Source organism: Bacillus rossius, chromosome 1 (genome assembly GCF_032445375.1).
Source record: "Bacillus rossius redtenbacheri isolate Brsri chromosome 1, Brsri_v3, whole genome shotgun sequence".
Taxonomy (NCBI): domain Eukaryota; kingdom Metazoa; phylum Arthropoda; class Insecta; order Phasmatodea; family Bacillidae; genus Bacillus; species Bacillus rossius.
In genome coordinates, this window is record NC_086330.1 from 196,067,543 (window position 1) to 196,084,261 (window position 16,719).

The 16,719-nt window shown below is 38.0% G+C and overlaps 1 protein-coding gene across 1 annotated transcript in view; it reads left to right on the top strand.

Annotated features, from left to right (window-relative positions):
- LOC134527206 (lysosomal acid glucosylceramidase-like) overlaps positions 1–16,719 on the top strand; it is a 409,619-nt gene that overhangs the window by 347,811 nt on the left and 45,089 nt on the right. The window lies entirely within an intron of this gene.

The window sequence follows — 16,719 nt, forward strand, 5'->3', positions numbered from 1 at the left end:
AAATTACGGTTCTTGGCCATTGAAGCTGGCCGCTAGGGTGGTCACGAAGCCCATGGTGGCTTGTACTTTATCCTGAAGGGACATGGCCGGGTTGCACCAGATAGCCATCAATTGGCACATCGGCTCTAGGACTTGGGCCAGGTTCGGGTCCTGGGTGAAGGTTTTGGATTGTTGAACAACCTTCAGGAATTCACTAGGGCCAGGGGCTGGCTTTTTTACGGGGCAGGGCTGCAGTGGAGCAGTTGGCTGCACTGCTGGTGCCTGCTCCACCTGCATGTCGGTGGCTGCGGGCGCTGCCCGCGTGATTGGCGGCTTCGTTGCCGGGGGAGGGGGGGGAGGGGGCCGTGTCGCGGGCTGTTCCTGCCGCGGGGCCGGCTGTTACGCCTGGGGTTTTCTCCCCTTCCCATTCTTATGCCCCGTTAGGTTTTTATTAGGGGGCCTCTGTGGTTGGGGCTGGCCTCTAGGCCTCCACTGATTGGCAACGACTGGGTACTCGAGCTCGTACCTGTCGGGCAATACTGCATACTGATTGTGCAGTTGAGGGACTGGGTAGCTGGGGGCTTGCCACGCCTGTCTGGGGGGCTGGGGCTGGTACCCAGATCGACCCGCGTGTTGCGGGGGAGGGGGGACTGGAGCTGCGGCTGCAGCTCTCCTATTGTCGCGCATTGCACGTTTTGATTGCAGCTCGCGTTCCTTCCTTTCTTGCTGCGGGAGGTGACGCCAGTTTTCTCTCTTAAAGGCCATGCAGCCTCTATAGTTTGCAGAGTGCGGGCGGTCGCATCGCGCGCTCTTCATTTGTTTTCTGTCCCCTCCCTGGGGGCACACCTCAGTTTTGTGGCCTTGGCTACACCAGCGACACACAGGGGAAGCTCTGCAACCTTTGTCAGAGTGGCCAAATCGCTGGCAGTTCCCACATTGCAGTGGGCCCTTAGGGTGCCTGTAGTCCTCAACTCTGATGTTGAGGCCACCGAAAGACTTGATGGCATAGACTTTGTCTAAGTTGATGGCCTTCAGGAGTTCAACCACTAATTTTTTTATTGGTTGCCTGTTCTGCCTATTGGTCAGGAACCAAAAGTTTTGTACTGGAAGTCCCATTCTCTGGAACTCCCCCTGGATGAAAACCTTGTCCATGCTGCTGTGGACGCGGCAGAAAACATATTTATTCGGGATCTCGTACCGCTGCAATAGCACGGAGTGCTGCACTCCGGCCACTTCTTTGGCCTTCACTTCCCTGTGGTACTCTGCTAATGTGGCGGTGTGTACCATGAGTTGGTCGTGCCCCCTACTTATGCACGACCACTTTTCAAGCAGGGCTGCATCTAATGCAGCTTTTATGACCGGGTAACTATGTGCCTGGTCGACAAAAATAAACAGGGGTTTAATCTGCATCTTTTTGGGTGCCTGAGGGGCTGGTTCTGCTGAGGCAGCGCTCGAACCTGCACTCGTGCTGGGGGCCGGCTGGCTCGCCGGGTCTTGTGTTCTGCGCGCCGGCGTTTTTCGCTTGCGCGTGCCCTGCTTGGCGTATGCCGGGTTCGTGGGGGGGGGGGGGGGATCCTGCTCGTTTCCCCCGTTTTTGATTTTTTGCTAGCGACAATGGTGAAGCCATCGTCGCTAGTCAAGCCATCTGCGCTTTGCATCTCCGCCTCGTCGTCGGAGGGCAGAGGTACATCTACACACTCTCTCAATTCGCTGTCCTGCATCCTGCAGCCACGTGACAAACCCACTGACCAACAAAACCCGGACGAGTCCGGGTTTGCGGCTAGGCTATAGGGGCAGCTGCTCCCCGGGCGTTTCACGCGCTCACTCTATCAATACACTCTCTGAATACCACCTATGGCCAGTGCACTAGTGCACTGGCATGTACCAAGCGCGGAGCTCCTCTTTGTACGTCCGTCCTCGGGGCCAAGGCTCAAAACAAAAAAAAACTCCTAAATACGCTGCCGCCTAGACCTCACATATATACCCACAGTAGCTAGTACAATACGTGAGTCAAAAGAACACTTATTTTATAAGTGTTAAATTAAAATACTATAATGTAATTCGTTAGTTGTGTGTTTTAAAATGTTAAACGGAATTGATTGGGGAGAGTGTTTACCATAAAAGTATTCTAGAAACAATTCCATACAAAAAAAAATTTGAAATTAATCATACAATCAGAACCAAAAATATCACTAGATCATTCTTTGTACGACAAACACCTCCCAGACTTAAGTTTACACAACTACTTCTTTACCTTTTATATCACGAGTCATTAAATAAAATGCTTAAAATTCTCTGCAAAAAAATACAGTCACGTCTCTCTCTTCCTGGGAAATCATTATAAAACCATCCTATCCAGTTCTCTATATAATTATTTATTTATTAAGCATAAAGCATTAATACTATTCCAACTTAAAGTCTTAGGCACTCATATTTGTGTAATATTATCCGCTGCATTATTTCGTATAATTTCCATTCCCACCTAACCTACTGACATAATACTTGCATATATATATAGTGTTATGTAACATTAAATCCCATTATATCAGTCAAAGTCGTAATCGTACATAAATAAATGTCTCCTCGCTTATCATTATTCCAATGCAACCAGAATTTAATATTATCAGTCCATCATCATCAAACTACTTAATAGATATTATTACATAAATATTTACCATACGCAAACATTAACTACATCATAGTAAATATACAACATAGGACCACCCAACAATCCAAAATGAACATCAGTCAAAAGATAGTTTTAAATCTACGAGCCATAATATACTTTCCTATTCGTCAGCCCACAGTACCTAACATTCATCAGCATACAAACTCTTTAAATTAAACATTTAATTATGTATTTCTTTTCATTCTTTGAATGTTTCTTGCAGTAAAGAATTTTTTTGAGTCAAATACCACTTACAGACATAACCAGTCACATCATGCCATACAAAAATCACAGCATATACCGAATTAATCACAGGATAAACCAATATAGCATCTTCAACTAAATAGATAATACATAAGATCAGGGCCGCAACTAGGGGGGAGCAAGCGGGGCATACGCCCCGGGCGCAAAGCTGCGGGGCGCCGAAATCGCTTGCATTGTAATTCCTACTACAACTGGTAACTGGTAAAATGTTTTTTAGCTTGCATGCCAGCAATGTCTAATCTGATTTATAATATAACGTCTCAACATATTTATTTTAAAATACTCTGAGAAAAATGTTAAGTTCATCATTAACATAAAAAATTGTAAAGGGAGAAGCTAGAAAGTTTTAATGCGTCCTCTATACGAATACAGTACAATGATGTCAGAGAGGGTGGTACCACTGGCTGTGAGGAAGCAGTGGCGATGGAATAGTGAATGCCTTAAAATCCCGGTTTCAGGCTCTTCAAGCAATTAATGACAAGTTTAGCTTTTTAAATGGGAATAACATCTACAAAATGGAAGTTAAAGATTTGAAGACTGCAGCCAAATGGTTGTCTGAAACATACAAAGATGAAATCAATGGTGAAGAAATGGTTCAAGAAATGGAAAGTTTTAAACATCACGCCTTGGCTGTTGATGACACTATGAAAACAGCATCTGCAGTGACCCTCTTGAAGCTCATTCACGAACACAGAATTGAAGAAGGATATCCAAACCTGACCACAGCCCTTAAGATATTTCTTACTCTTCCTGTAACAGTTTCTTCAGGCGAAAGAAGTTTCAGGAATTTTAAAATTAAAAAAAAAATATTTAAGAAATAGTATGAGGCAAGACAGGCTGTCGAATTTCAGCATTATTTCCATAGAACACAAGAGAGTATCCTCTATTTGCTATGATGATATCATCAAAATCTTTGCTGCAAAAAAGTCTCGCAAGTTGAATTTGAATCTTTAAAAAACATTTATGACGACAATTTAATGAACAAGTCTAGTGATTATACGGACTACTTTATGGACATAGTGGGTTCATGCATGGAAGTTACAGTAGCACAGAAACTGTTACATGTAGGTATGGAAAATTCTTAAATAGCACCATTTTTCCATGGGAGGCCCCCGTACCCCCGCTTTATTGGTGTGGTATGTGCAAAAAAAGAGGGAGGGGGGGCGCACGAATCCATTCATGCCCCGGGCGCCAGAGACTCTATTTGCGGCCCTGCATAAGATATGAACAAAGTCCGATCTAACATTCTGGTCGAGTCATTGCATATGAATACAAATATGAGGAGGGTACATACTAGTTAAATCATTATGTACGAATACAAATATGTGGAGGAGGGACCATAGTATATTAAAACAAATAGGAGGAGGGATCGTAACATACATACATAAATTACACCCAACTTTACTCAAATACCATCCATGTTTACCAAAAAAGTAAATTGTAAGAGGTATGTTTTCAATCCAAAATTATTTTCCGATCAATCATTCCGATACCAAGGCACAAAAGAAAACATAAAAACTTAGTCTAAGATCAAAAAAACTGCAGTCAACTGATGTCACACAGTCTAAGCCATAAGATCTATGCCCATCGCATTTATGTCAACCTTTTCCCTTATCCATCTAAAGTGTATGAAATGCAAGGCCAGCAAAAAGAAATACTCGATACATATCGCCCATTTTAATTGTCCTTTTTCACAATGAAAATACTTGTAATGATTATGCTATAGGGATACCGAAACCAATTTCTTACTTAAATAACAACTACTATGCCATCAATTCATATTATAAGTACTGATAATAACTCTCCTTACCCACATAATATGAACGTAAAGACAAAAATTACTCAACATGTTAGTAGATCTACACAACAACAATATGTAAAGTCATATGTATAGGTATTTACAACACTTGCACGATTCGAGAAGTTAAACCAAACCATACTAGGCTAAATATTACTTTAAGCCTTTTATAAGCAGATCACAAGTTTTCCCGAACGATGGAACATATATTTAGCTTCTGCATTGCCGCTAAGCTACATACAAGTTAATGACATTAGCACTCATTCGATTATTGAGTAACAATATTGAAGCAACAACTATAATGTAATGTCAGAAAAAGGAGAAGTAAATGAAATGAGAAGGATCTAGAATTAACAAAAAATGCTGGAATTTGGCACAGAGCTTAATTTTACTATATATTGCTGATACAGCTAGGTACATTATACCAGGAACAAATTCTTACACTTTCAATTACGTCCAACAATATTCGATGATTCTGGGTTCAACTGCGAAAACATAAATCATGAAAGAAAATGATTTTATCAGGTTCTTGTAGTCGGACATTACATCATGTGGTATATCGCCAAGTTAAATCTCTTTATTTGAATATCTATTACACACCGTTAATGAACAATCATTTCCAAATGCTTCACTTGAAAATCAAATCATCATCAGGAAGCCGGCGAGATCTTGTAAACTGGAGGCCAGTCTCATAGTAGTTTGTGCTGGGCTGGATTCTTTCATAAGAATGAAATTATATGTTGCAGCGACTAATGTGCACATTCAAACTATCGCCTCGCGAAATCAACTTTCCATATTTATCGCACTGATGTGACTTGGAGGTAGGATTCACCAAGCAATGATGTTGTTCATGTCGCCGAGCACTACTGCTGCTTGCAAACTTCTGCTTACAATATCTAAACAAAATTTCGGATTTGCATTTAAATTTCCCGTTACAATTCACAATATGGAATTTTAAATTTTCTCGCCCCGCCAAAAACTTTCCACATTTTTCACACAGAAGTATTATATTGGGGGAATTCTTCATACACTTATATTTTCCAGCACGTGATGATGATTCTGGTGGCACTATAGGTGATGTAGGCGTTGGTGATGACGGGTGCGATGACTTCGACTTCATTTCCTGTGTAGTAGAATCATTCACCGTAAGTGATCTACCACTAAATGTTTGGCCCATTGCAGGAGAAAAAATAACATGGGAAGGCTATCCCAATGTGTCTCCGCTATTTAGCCCAGAAACAAACTGATGGATTGCTATTTACATCGCGCCTTATATACTCTCGAAACCATGATCACACCATATTAACCAATTAAAAGAAGCCGAGTTCTCTTACATACATAAATATGTATTCACATGGACATGCACTGCACTCACTGAATACACACACACACAATGGCCACACATGTGACTAAAACTAGCTCCAAATTGATCCAAATACCTCCAGTAGCTATAATAGCTCCAACTCTTGGTAAAATCATTTACTGGAGTTAGTTGAAAACACATTTGGAAACACAATCAAAAATTGAAGCACATTTGGAAGCACCATCATCAAAAAGGCAGCACATTTTTGGAAGCACATTTTTGGAAGCACAATCAAATATGCAGCACATTTTAGAAGCACAATAAAAAAGGCAGCACATTTTGGAAGCATAATCAACAAAAAGGAAGCACATTTGGAAGCCCCATCAACAACAAAGGCAGCACTTTTGGAAGCACAAGTTACGAGAACTAAGTTTTAGTTAGAAATCAGAATACAAGAAATAAAAACATTAAATTTTTATATTCAATATTTAAGTTATTTCTCCACAGTATACAAATGCAAGTAAAACAAGCCATTATTGTATGTAGCCTGCTCTCCTTAGTTCACGAAGTATAGTCAATGTTTCTTTGGTGATGGATACTTTTTCAGCATTTTGAAAAGCAAGTAGAAGCCTTAACCTATCGACCAATACATTAGGATCATCCCATGATGTATAATCTATCTCGCCTGCTGCTGCAATCTTCCTAACATGTTTGTTATTAATATTTTTAAGCTATCTGAAGTCTTCTGTTTTAACAACTATCTCATTGTCTTTCACGCAGTGATCATCATAATAATGACCAGAATTATTTATTTTAATATGACGTTCCCATCGTTTAGGTCTCACCGCTTCAACATATTCTTTAATATTTTTATATTCGGGTGCTTCATCAAAGTCTTTGATGTTTTCAGTGACACAACACTTCCCTTGTTTAGATCTCACAACTTCATCACATTGTTCAATCTTGTCAGTTACGGCCACTTCATCAAAATTTTCGATACCTATGGTTCCATCGTTTAGGTCTCAAAACTTCATCACAGTTCATAATCTTGTGCGCTGTAGGTGCCGCATTACAGTCTTCGATATTGCCTGCTTCGAGTGCTTCATCGTAATCGTAGAAGTTGTTAGCTTCAGCCTGTTCTATGTTGTTCATAATTTAGTGAAGGCAACTTGAATTTGGTGTAAATATTTTTTTTATTTCCAATGAAGACACTACTTTCTTCATTAGATTTCAATTCTATTTCATTAGTGATATCTAGGTTAGAGTTGGTAGAACCAGCATTTTCAACTTCTTCGAGTTCATAATAATTTTTTAATAATTTATCTTCTTTCCTCTTCTTTGCTGTTGTAGACCTGACCTCGTTATCTTTATATAGCCTGGTTGCACAGATCTTGTGATGTTTATTCAACAAATATCTTCGACCAAAGTATTTCTGACACAGATTGCAACTAAATGGCTTTTGGTAAGGACTTAATGTACACTCTGCTCTCTAATGTCGCTTCGCATTTTTTCTCAAGGTGAACTCCTTGTCGCAATATACACACCTGTGTCCTTTTGATAACATTGCTGGCAACGACTCAGAATACATATCAGCTTCTACGACTAATACCAGATGCATATTGGGAGTTTTAATTTGTAACAAATACTTAAATATTACTTTTTAAACATGCCATCAGCGGTAACTAATTTTCTTTTTAAAATATGTAGGTTGCAAGTTGTTTCGCTTCATGCTAACATATATCACCACATGCTGTGTCAAAGTAAAGTTTGTGTATAATTAGGTAGGATGCTCTCTCACAGTCACAAGAGATAGACAGATTCGCTAGACCTCTAGGGGGGAAGAATTCTTTCTCAAGGAAAAGATCAGGTAACATACCGGTACTGATGCTGGTAGCGATAAATAATCCATGTTAGCTTCTACAGCCAATACAACTTGTATGTTATTTTAATAGTAGACTTAAAAACATTCGAACACCAAGAATAAAAGTTTCAACTTAAATAAATAAAATCATAAATAGGAGAAGAGATGTATCAATGTATTTGAATATTAGAATATGTCGTTTGCGGATTAATGTGTGTAGACAGCTTTAAACAATTTTTTTATAACAACTGCCTGCAGTCAGCTAAAGGAAAAACAAGCTATAATAAAATAAATTATCTCCCACGATGGCCAATTTCTTTTCTGAAGCTAACAACTTCTACGATTTCGATGAAGCACTCGAAGCTGGCAATATCGAAGACTGTAATGCGGCACCTACAGCGCACAAGATTATGTATGAACTGTGATGAAGTTTTGAGACCTAAACGATGGAACCATAGGTATCGAAAATTTTGATGAAGTGGCCGTAACTGACAAGATTGAACAATGTGATGAAGTTGTGAGATCTAAACAAGGGAAGTGTTGTGTCACTGAAAACATCAAAGACTTTGATGAAGCACCCGAATATAAAAAAATTAAAGAATATGTTGAAGCGGTGAGACCTAAACGATGGGAACATCATATTAAAATAAATATTTCTGGTCATTCTTATGATGATCACTGCGTGAAAGACAATGAGATAGTTGTTAAAACAGAAGACTTCAGATAGCTTAAAAATATTAATAACAAACATGTTAGGAAGATTGCAGCAGCAGGCGAGATAGATTATACATCATGGGATGATCCTAATGTATTGGTCGATAGGTTAAGGCTTCTACTTGCTTTTCAAAATGCTGAAAAAGTATCCATCACCAAAGAAACATTGACTATACTTCGTGAACTAAGGAGAGCAGGCTACATACAATAATGGCTTGTTTTACTTGCATTTGTATACTGTGGAGAAATAACTTAAATATTGAATATAAAAATTTAATGTTTTTATTTCTTGTATTCTGATTTCTAACTAAAACTTAGTTCTCGTAACTTGTGCTTCCAAAAGTGCTGCCTTTGTTGTTGATGGGGCTTCCAAATGTGCTTCCTTTTTGTTGATTATGCTTCCAAAATGTGCTGCCTTTTTTATTGTGCTTCTAAAATGTGCTGCATATTTGATTGTGCTTCCAAAAATGTGCTTCCAAAAATGTGCTGCCTTTTTGATGATGGTGCTTCCAAATGTGCTTCAATTTTTGATTGTGTTTCCAAATGTGTTTTCAACTAACTCCAGTAAATGATTTTACCAAGAGTTGGAGCTATTATAGCTACTGGAGGTATTTGGATCAATTTGGAGCTAGTTTTAGTCACATGTGTGGCCATTGTGTGTGTGTGTATTCAGTGAGTGCAGTGCATGTCCACGTGAATACATATTTATGTATGTAAGAGAACTCGGCTTCTTTTAATTGGTTAATATGGTGTGATCATGGTTTCGAGAGTATATAAGGCGCGATGTAAATAGCAATCCATCAGTTTGTTTCTGGGCTAAATAGCGGAGACTCATTGGGATAGCCTTCCCATGTTATTTTTTCTCCTGCAATGGGCCAAACATTTAGTGGTAGATCACTTACGGTGAATGATTCTACTACACAGGAAATGAAGTCGAAGTCATCGCACCCGTAATCACCAACGCCTACATCACCTATAGTGCCACCAGAATCATCATCACGTGCTGGAAAATATGAGTGTATGAAGAATTCCCCCAATATAATACTTCTGTGTGAAAAATGTGGAAAGTTTTTGGCGGGGCGAGAAAATTTTAAGATCCATATTGTGAAGTGTATCGGGAAATTTAAATGCAAATCCGAAATTTTGTAAAGATATTGTAAGCAGAAGTTTGCAAACAGCAGTAGTGCTCGGCGACATGAACAACATCATTGCTTGGTGAATCCTACCTCCAAGTCACATCAGTGCGATAAATGTGGAAAGTTGATTTCGCGAGGCGATAGTTTGAATGTGCACATGAGTCGCTGCAACATATAATTTCATTCTTATAAAAGCATCCAGCCCAGCACAAACTACTATGAGACTGGCCTCCAGTTTACAAGATCTCGCCGGCTTCCTGATGATGATTTGATTTTCAAGTGAAGCATTTGGAAATGATTGTTCATTAACGGTGAGTAATAGATATTCAAATAAAGAGATTTAACTTGGCGATATAACACATGATGTAATGTCCGACTACAAGAACCTGATAAAATCATTTTCTTTCATGATTTATGTTTTCACAGTTGAACTTAAAATCATCGAATATTGTTGGACGTAATTGAAAGTGTAAGAATTTGTTCCTGGTATAATGTACCTAGCTGTATCAGCAATATATAGTAAAATTAAGTTCTGTGCCAAATTCCAGCATTTTTTGTTAATTCTAGATCCTTCTCATTTCATTTACTTCTCCTTTTTCTGACATTACATTATAGTTGTTGCTTCAATATTGTTACTCAATAATCGAATGAGTGCTAATGTCATTAACTTGTATGTAGCTTAGCGGCAATGCAGAAGCTAAATATATGTTCCATCGTTCGGGAAAACTTGTTGTGAACTGCTTATAAAAGGCTTAAAGTAATATTTAGCCTAGTATGGTTTGGTTTAACTTCTCGAATCGTGCAAGTGTTGTAAATACTTATACATATGACTTTACATATTGTTGTTGTGTAGATCTACTAACATGTTGAGTAATTTTTGTCTTTACGTTCATATTATGTGGGTAAGGAGAGTTATTATCAGTACTTATAATATGAATTGATGGCATAGTAGTTGTTATTTAAGTAAGAAATTGGTTTCGGTATCCCTATAGCATAATCATTACAAGTATTTTCATTGTGAAAAAGGACAATTAAAATGGGCGATATGTATCGAGTATTTCTTTTTGCTGGCCTTGCATTTCATACACTTTAGATGGATAAGGGAAAAGGTTGACATAAATGCGATGGGCATAGATCTTATGGCTTAGACTGTGTGACATCAGTTGACTGCAGTTTTTTTGATCTTAGACTAAGTTTTTATGTTTTCTTTTGTGCCTTGGTATCGGAATGATTGATCGGAAAATAATTTTGGATTGAAAACATACCTCTTACAATTTACTTTTTTGGTAAACATGGTTGGTATTTGAGTAAAGTAGGGTGTAATTTATGTATGTATGCTACGATCCCTCCTCCTCAAATTTTTTTAATATACTATGGTCCCTCCTCCACATATTTGTATTCGTACGTAATGACTTAGCTTGTATGTACCCTCCTCATATTTGTATTCATATGCAATGTCTCGACCAGAATGTTAGATCGGACTTTGTTCATATATTATGTATTATCTATTTAGTTGAAGATGCTATATTGGTTTATCCTGTGGTTAATTCGGTATATGCTGTGATTTTTGTATGGCATGATGTGACTGGTTATGTCTGTAAGTGGTATTTGACTCAAAAAAATTCTTTACTGCAAGAAACATTCAAAGAATGAAAAGAAATACATAGTTAAATGTTTAATTTAAAGAGTTTGTATGCTGATGAATGTTAGGTACTGTGGGCTGACGAATAGGAAAGTAAATTTTGCCTCGTAAATTCAAAACTATCTTTTGACTGATGTTCATTTTGGATTGTTGGGTGGACCTATGTTGTATGTTTACTATGATGTAGTTAATGTTTGCGTATGGCAAATATTTATGTAATAATATATATTAAGTAGTTTGATGATGATGGACTGATAATATTAAATTCTGGTTGCTTTGGAATTAATGATAAGTGAGGCATTTATTTATGTACGATTACGACTTTGACTGATATAATGGGATTTAATGCTACATAACACTTTATATATGTAAGTATTATGTCAGTAGGTTAAGTGGGAATGGAAATTATACGAAATAATGCAGCGGATAATATTACACAAATTCGACTGCTTAAGATTTTGAGTTGGAATAGTATTAATGTTTTATGCTTATTAAAGAAATAATTATATAGAGAACTGGATAGGATGGTTTTATAATGATTTCCCAGGAAGAGAGACGTGGCTGTATTTTTTTGCAGAGAATTTTAAGCATTTTATTTAATGACTCGTGATATTAAAGGTAAAGAAGTAGTTGTGTAAACTTAAGTCTTGGATGTGTTTGTCGTACAAAGAATGATCTAGTGATATTTTTGGTTCTGATTGTATGATTAATTTCAAATTTTATTTTGTATGGAATAGTTTCTAGAATATTTTTATGGTAAACCCCCTCCCCAATCAATTCCGATTAACATTTTAAAACACACAATTAATGAATTACATTATAGTAATTTAAATTACCACTAATAAAATAAGTGTTCTGTTGACTCACGTATTGTACTAGCTACTGTGGGTGTATATGTGAGGTTTACGCGGCAGCACCCTCAGTCCGCCTTTAGCAGCGGTGCAGTGAGGATCGCCAAGTTGGATTTCTCTGACACGCAAGATCTGTATCTGGCTATGCTTGTGAACTCGCTGGTCTCATAACCATCATTATTGTCAGACTTGAAGAAAGTTGTACCAGTGATGGTGTAGACCTCGATGGCTACGTAGTCAACAGCTGTAGGGATCCCTGTGGAAGGCCTAGCATCGCTGATGGAGATCCCGATAGAGGCAACGACAGTGATGCAGACCCCGATGGTAATAATGCCTGTGGCAGCGGAGATAAAATCAACAGGGGTGTCTACAGGAGCTTCTACTGTTCCGGAACTACCGGAGATTTTGACTCTTGCAGCATCGTCAGCAGAGCATACCTCGGAGATGTCCACAGTTGACATTTCACCGGTGTTGACAGCAACCTCGGAGACAACAATGATCAGCATGTGTTCATTAACATCTTCGGCACGGCAGTGCAAATACTGTGGTGCATCTTTTTCTACAACTTGAAGTGCTCGTCGTCATGAAAAAAGTGTATGTCCGAATAATGAACAAAGAACCTAGTTTCAGTGCGAAATGGGTAATAAAATATTTGGACGATGTGATAGCTTGAAAAGGCATATTAAAACCTGTAGTAGGTCTCTGCCCCTGCCTCGGTATAGTATGCCCCATGAATATAGGGAATCATACCTAAGAGCTAAGACTATTACTAACAAAAGAGCAGTAGTTAATTGTCGAAACCTAAACGATTGGTTTTGTTTTAAATGGAGTATTTGAAGAGATATATTGAGGGAAGTCATCAAAACCGATAAATGAGAGGTACTATGCTTTGGAGAATAAGTAGGGGAGACCCGGGCATAATGGATAGCCTAACTTGAAGGCTCCATTCTTGTGAAACATTTAGTCATAGAGACTTATAAACTGATTTATTTACTAACCCAATACTTACAAAACTAAAAACCACCTAACCATTTAGATGAAAAATGAGAAACTTATTTAATCCACGTAAAAATGAAAGTCAGAAAAAAATCCATCTTGCCCATTACCCCTGGGTAAGATGGATAATGGATTCGGGCAAGATGGATAGTTATTTAACCATGTCTTTAAAATTGTCAAATGTTACAAAAACTGTCGTTAGCCTTCTACAATGTCATTCTTGGCATAAATTACTTTAGTAGGCTCCCACACCTGTGTAGGATGTACACACTTCATGTGCCCAGTCTTGGCAGTCACCACACTGTTTCCACTCTCCTTGTCCAGCAGAGGCTGTATATGTTTCTGTGCAAACAAAACATCGAGTTTCACCTTCATTTACTTCTTTTTCTACAAAAAGTTTTTTTTCTTTAATTTGCCTTATCAACTTTTTTAGAAGATGCCTTCTTGATTCGTGATGTCTGTTGTAGACTCTTAAGATAAGACATTTTTTGGATTTCCTTTTGTGGGGTGCTTGTAAGGATCTCGGATCGCTGACATTTTCTTTTGCGTTTCTCGTTCCGAGTTACATAAGGCTTGAGCGGCCGCAACTGAAATGGGCTTGTTTTTGAGGAACATGCCTCCATGTCTTCAAAGAACTGCTTGAGTGTGTCTGCAGATCTTGCAACTTGATTCTGGCAACCTGATCATATCAATTTGATCCTGGCAACTTCATCCTGGCAAATTGATCCTTGCTTGGAACTGGTTCGTCAAGAAGATGAGGACGATCTGTGACTTTCGCTGGTGCAAAATCTTTCTGTTGAAAGGCCACAATCCAGTTGATGAAAATCCATGAACAGCATTTTTCGCAGATGCAGATTTTAGAAAAGCTGGAGTGACTAGTCTCGCGATGTCTCTAACACAGGATAGTATTTGTGAGAGATGTGATTGTCCATAAACAAGAGAACTTTCTTCTCAGGACTTGGTCTCACCTGTTGGACGAAATATTGCAGCCATTGTAAGAAAGCTGGCCCATTTATCCACCCGTTATCTGTGAAGGTAGCAACAGACCCTTTTGGACTTCCATCAAGAAGTCGGTTAACCATTTTCTTTCTTGCAAATATGAAATATGATGGAAGGAATTGGCCTGCAGCACTGCAGCATCCTACGATAGTGCTCAATGTCCCTCGTTCTGAGCTAGAGATTACTCCCACCTGTTTTTTGCCAGTCAAGGACAGTATTTTGGGAGGTCTGGTGGTTGTGGTCTGGATTCCTGTCTCGTCCACATTGAACAGTGTTGTGAATTATTTTTGTGCTCCTCTAATATGTCATAATATAAATCGTAAAACCGGTTTACTTGTGGCTTGTTGAACCCTCGAGCACGAGCCACTGATGTTGGCTCAGGTGTTCTTAAAGTTATGTCTGGATGTCTCTGTTTAAAACCTTTGAACCAATCATCTCCTGCGCAACCTTTTTTGAATGGATGTTGAATTTTGTTTGCTTCAGCGAATTCAAAAACTAGTTCCACGAATTCTATTTTTGTTAATCCGAAAAAAAAAACAGAATCCACTTTTAAAATGTATTGTTTCAGTTCCAATTCTTGAACTTTTGTGAAAACCGGCTGATACCTCCCCAAAGACTTCACTGCAGTTCCTTTCTTCAGCTGCCAATGCAAGGTACCATAAGGCACATTGTAGCTCTTTGAAGCATTTAGAATAGTTTCACCAGATTCTTGAACAGCTGCGAGGGCAGCTTCCATGTCCTTCTCTTCCCAGCTGTCAGTATAAAAATGGGTTCACATTTAGGACCTACAAACTATTAATGTTCAATTATATAAACAAACTATTAACATTAATATGTATCGGCAGAATTATACTACATTGTTAAAAATATCGATAAATCGTTGAAAGTTATACCTAAATTGTGCCTTCACATTAAGCAAATTTGAGAATTTAAAAAATCAAATATGACAGGAGTTGATCTACCTTAACTTCTCATTATCCATCTTGCCCAGTAGCGTCACTCGGGAACAAAAAATTTTACTAATAAAAACAATCCAAACGGGACTATTGCGACCACAAGCATTTGAAAGCTTAATAACAATATTTTACTCAATATCATTAAAATATATAGTATAATACTGTGTCAAATAGAAAAGCATTTTGATACATGAAAAATACAAACATTTACCTTGATATAATTAAAACTCGTCCCAGTCTTATGCAAACACAGCCATGATGGCGACAACTCTGCTGGTCAATACAGCAGGACAATAACTTTTTACAAAAAACATACTAGTGCAGCTATATAGAGGAATACCTGAGAAATAAATGAAATCCATCTTGCCCGGGGTGTTCAACTTGCCCGAGTCTCCCCTACGACTTCAGTGGTCTGGACTACCCACCTCCATTATATCAGATAAACTATTTTGAGAAAAACAATCCTGAAGTATCAGTTAACGTGTCTGGGTTAACTAAGAACAATAAGGTGTCTCCATTACGTGTAACTAAACAAGAAAGAAATGACCATTATGATCTGTTGCTTTTAATTAATAAAAGCAATGTTTTACATTACTGTTACATCAAAAACATTTCCCGACTAGTGAGTCCTCAAGTTACGAAACACCAGCACAAGATTCATGTATATAAGATGTGTTATAAGTATTTCGCTAATCGACCTCTGAAATCGGGTCGTACATCTGTACAGCGACTTGAACTACACAAAATTAAATGTAGAAATAAATGCTGAACATAATTTGCTAATATAATATAATTATGAATGTTTTTTATACTTGTAGTAGATTCAAAATTTTAATAAATTTATTTATGTTAAAACTATCTTGTTTTATTTCTTGAACATGCTACTTATGTTAAATTGATGTGATTATTTATTAAATAAATATATATTTTAACCTTAAATTATATTTTTGCAAAGAAAATGTAAGCTTCCGAAATTGCAAATGAAAACACTCAAAGAAATTGTAAGCGCAAATGAAAGCCCTCAAAGAAATTGTAAGCGCAAATGAAAGCATGTAAAGAAAACATAAGCTATGTAAGTCAGTTTGAGTAAGGTGCTACTGTGCACAAGTCTGCAGTACGACTTTGGTATAAGGACCGTGATAAGTTTAATGGTAATACCAGGAATAATTTTTTTTTTATCTTAGTATTTCGAAGGGCTAGGTGATGCTCATTACAAATAATTAATCTACATACTCTAGCAGAGGATGAAAGTTAGTACCTATGAATATATAATCAAGTATGGTGGGTGCATACATGAGATGATAATACAAAATGTTGGTGGTCAAGATTAAAGTGGGTGATAACAAAATCTAAGATGGCGGCGGTGTGGATATGTTATAAGTCAAATGTGATGATATAGTCCAAGATGGAGGGAAGTTCAGGGTGTCCACAGTAATGTGAAATATGATGATGTCAAGATAATGTTGCCGACAAGATGGCGAACATAAATGCTATAATCAAATATAGTGGAAAGTTCAAGGTGAGGGACATATTTAAGATGTTATAGGTCAAA